A 4,015-nucleotide genomic window follows, 5' to 3' on the forward strand; every position below is an offset into this window, starting at 1 on the left:
ACCGTTCGACCCAGCCATCCCACTCCTTGGAATTTACCCAAAGGAATTTAAATTGGCAAACAAAAAAGAGGTCTGCACCCTAATGTTTATTGCAGCTCAATTCACAATAGCTAAGACCTGGAACCAACCTAAATGCCCATCAACGATAGACTGGATAAAGAAATTATGGGATATGTACTCTTTAGAATACTATACCGCAGTAAGAAACAACGAAATCCAGTCATTTGCAACAAAATGGAGGAATCTGGAACACATCATGCTGAGTGAAATAAGCCAGTCCCAAAGGGACAAATACCATATGTTCTCCCTGATCGGTGACGACTGACTGAACACCAAGAGGGAAACCTGTTGGAGTGAGGTGGACACTATGGGAAATGGTGGCTTGATCAGCATAGCCCTGACTGTTAATGAACAACTAAATACATTATCCCTCTTAGTAGTTTTTTTTATATGTTCTACTTAATATGACTGGTTTAGATCTGTAATTGATGCACAGTTATTCTTAAGTGTTGAAAATTAACTGAAATGTGATCCCTGTTGAACATGGTGGTGGGAATGGGAGAGGGAAGAGATGTATAATTTGGGACATGCTCAGGCTGACTTGCCCCAAGTGGTGGAGTTGGAAGCATACCAGGGGATTCCAATTCAATCCTATCGAGGTGGCATGTACCAATGCCATCTCACTGTTCCAGGTGATCAGTTTCAGTTCACAGTTGGTCATGGTGAAGGGACTGGGAGTCAAAGGGAGCACATAGACAAGTCTAGTACCTGCTAACGCTAACTGATGGAGTAAATAAAGGGGAGAGTGATCCAACATGGGAAGTGAGATACTCAGCAGACTCATAGAATGGCAGATGTCCTAAATAGCACTCTGGCCTCAGAATCAGCCCTAAAGGCATTCGGAGCTGGCTGAAAAGCTCATGAGAGTATTTCAGGCATGGAAAGCCAAGACACTCTGGCAAAAGATCTCTGCGAGTGAGATCCCAGTGGAAAGAACAGGCCATCAAAGAAGGAGGTACCTTTCTCTGAAGGGAGGAGAGAACCTCCACTTTGACTATGAGCTTGTCTAAACAAGATAAGAATCGGAGAACTCAGAGGGCTTCCATAGCCTTGGAAACTCATGACTGGAGCATAGGGAGATTACTGATGCCATAGACAGGAGTGTCAATTGGTAAAGTCAACAACAGGAGTCACTGTGCACTTACTCCTCATGTAGGATCTCTATCCTTAATGTGCTGTACATTGAGATTTAATGCTATAACGAGTACTCAAACAATATATTTCATTTTGTGTTTCTATGGGGGTGCAAACTGTTGAAATCCTTACTTAATGCATACTAAACTGATCCTCTGTAAAAAAAAAAAAAAAAAAAAAAAAAGAAATTATCAATTCCCAACTTGACTCTCACTGGGATTAAACATGACAATAGGTCTGCTCTGATTTCATCATCATTTTAAAAAATCATCTATTATTTTTCACTTTATGTTTCTGTGTGGGAGCAAACTGTTGAAATCCATACTTAATGTATACTAAGCTGATCTTCTGTATATTAAGATAATCGAAAATGAATCTTGATGTGAATGGAAGGGGAGAGGGAATGGGAAAGGGGAGGGTTGTGGGTGGGAGGGACGGTATGGGGGGAAAGCCATTGTAATCCATAAGTCGTACTTTGGAAATTTATATGCATTAAATAAAAGTTTAAAAAAAAATAAAGGATAAAAAAAAAGAAAAGAAAAAAAAAAGAAAATAATAGTAAATCCAAATATGTTCTCATATTTTCAGCTCATACAGTTTTCCCAGTGATTGATATATTTATGGATCTGAGGATCTCCCCAGCAATGGCTGCAACACTGATTCAAGTGACAAGAAAAAGCTTTTATTATGTGTTTGGGATCCTCGTGTCAGATTCTAGATGCAGAAGATAACTAAGAGCTGTCTTGAAGTTGTATTGGAATTTTGTTTCTCAATAATTTTTTGACATTTTTCTGCATGGAAACTTGTCAGGTCAAAGTTTTAACTGTATTAGTGTAGGAGAAATTTAACAATCTAGTGGAGTTAATAATATAGGTAAAAAATGCATTATCTGTGTATACATGTGCGTAAGTGGGGAGAGGAGCATAAAAAGATATGCCAACAGAGAGGCAGAGATGGACACACATATTGTGACAGAGAATTAAGGATTTTCCCCCTAAAATCCACACTTGACACCTAATTCTCAATGCAGTAGTGTGAAGAGATGAAGCCTTTAGGAAGTGACTAGGACATCAGGTTAGAACCTACAGGAGTGGGATGAGCGCTCCACGAAAGAGGCCCCGGGGAGGCTGTTTGACCCTTCTGCTGCAGAAATCACCACCTATGAGGCATGGTTCTCACCAGATACCTCATGTGCTGCCATCTTGGATCTTGGAATCCTCGTCCATTGTGCATAAATGATCCTGTTTAACGTATTTTGTTACACCAGTCCTAGCAGACTAAGTCAGGTTGGTAGCAGATGCACAAATACAAGAGACAGAATTAGAGGCAGAGAGTTTACAGGCCACGCCCATGGGTGCTCTTACCTGCTGACTAGTAGTTAGGTGCCTGCAATGTGGTTTATCAACAGGACACAGTCATGGCGGCCAGAAACGGTGGCTGGCGAATAATTAAACTGAAAGGCAGCTTCTGCTTGGTGAATCGTTTCTGGGTTACAGTAAAGAGATCCAGAGTGTGGCCGTCGGCGCCGCCGTCGCAGTTTGGCGGGCGCAGTGCAGTGCGCATGCGCCATGGTGGCTGGCGGGGCGCGCCGAGAGGGCGGAAGGCGCCTTCCGGGACCCGCGGAAGCGTGAGGGAGCGGCGACGGACCCGCAGGGCTGGCAGATCGCGGCCTTTGTGAGACCGGCAGCGTGCTTTTGGCTTCATGGAGTTTTGTTGAACTCGCAAAGGAAACATTTGTTTAGTGGATTAATGAGAATACTGGAATTCTTTGGAAAGTTTCAGATGGGAGGATATTGAATTTTCACCCTAGTCCAGAGGTTCTGCTCACTTAAATGCAGATGAGTGAAGACCCCATTCGGAAAGACACCTGGCCAGCGGTCCAGAGCTGATGCAGGCCCTGCTGGAGTGTCTGCAGACAGGGTGAAGAAGCGGACGTCCCACAGAAAACCCAGCAGTGCGGGGCGCAGCAAACCTGATTTCCAGCCCTGGCGGAATATCGTAAGATGCAAGATTCAGCGTGGGTGGGAAGAGGGGAGTGCTCCTGTCACCCAGTGGAAAGGAGCCGGCCTGGACCAGGTGCCCGCAAATCCTTCTTTGTATCTTGTAAAACATGATGGATTTGACTGTGTTTATGGACTTGAACTTAATAGTGATGAGAGTCTCTGCCCTCAAAGCCCTCTCAGCGATGCACACTTGGCAGACACAGGGATTGGCCAAGCAGTGGAGCGTATGTTGGAGGCTGAGGAGGGCTCTAAAGATGAATCGAGGGCAATGGTCTTAGCCTGGGCGCCTGTCATGAACGCGTGGTTTTACATCCCCTGTGAGAACGACCCTGTCCTGTACATGTGCCAGCTCCTAGATGATTACAAAAAAGGCGACCTTCGCGCCATGCCTGATTCTAATGATTCACCTCCAGCAGAAAGGGAACCAGGAGAAGCTGTGGACAGCCTGGTAGGCAAACAAGTGGAATATGCCAAAGAAGATGGCTCAGAAAGGACTGGCATGGTCATCCAGCAAGTGGAAGCCAAACCATCTGTTTCATCAAGTTTGATGATGATTTCTGTTTTTATGTCTACGATTTGATGAAAATATCCTAGGTGTCACCACGAACTTTGCCAAATTTGTGGAACTATTAAATGTATGTTGTAGACAAGAAGACTTGATTGCTTTCTGGTTTAATGAAAACTTAGATGTCCTTGCAAACCCACCATTTCTGCCAGCAGAACTGAATTTGTTCTGAATAGTACAGATGAGAACACGAAGCATTTTGTGAAAAGAGAACTCCTTCTTAGAAGAAATCTGTGTGGAAGGAAGTTACAGG

General features: G+C 44.0%; 1 pseudogene; it reads left to right on the forward strand.

Annotated features, from left to right (window-relative positions):
* The first annotated feature begins 2,611 nt into the window (after positions 1-2,611).
* On the forward strand, positions 2,612-3,791 carry LOC100338652 (spindlin-1 pseudogene; annotated as a pseudogene).
* Positions 3,792-4,015: the final 224 nt, after the last annotated feature.

The sequence above is a fragment of the Oryctolagus cuniculus genome, chromosome 10 (genome assembly GCF_051225735.1).
Source record: "Oryctolagus cuniculus isolate XC-2025 breed Fujian yellow rabbit chromosome 10, ASM5122573v1, whole genome shotgun sequence".
Taxonomy (NCBI): Eukaryota; Metazoa; Chordata; class Mammalia; order Lagomorpha; family Leporidae; genus Oryctolagus; species Oryctolagus cuniculus.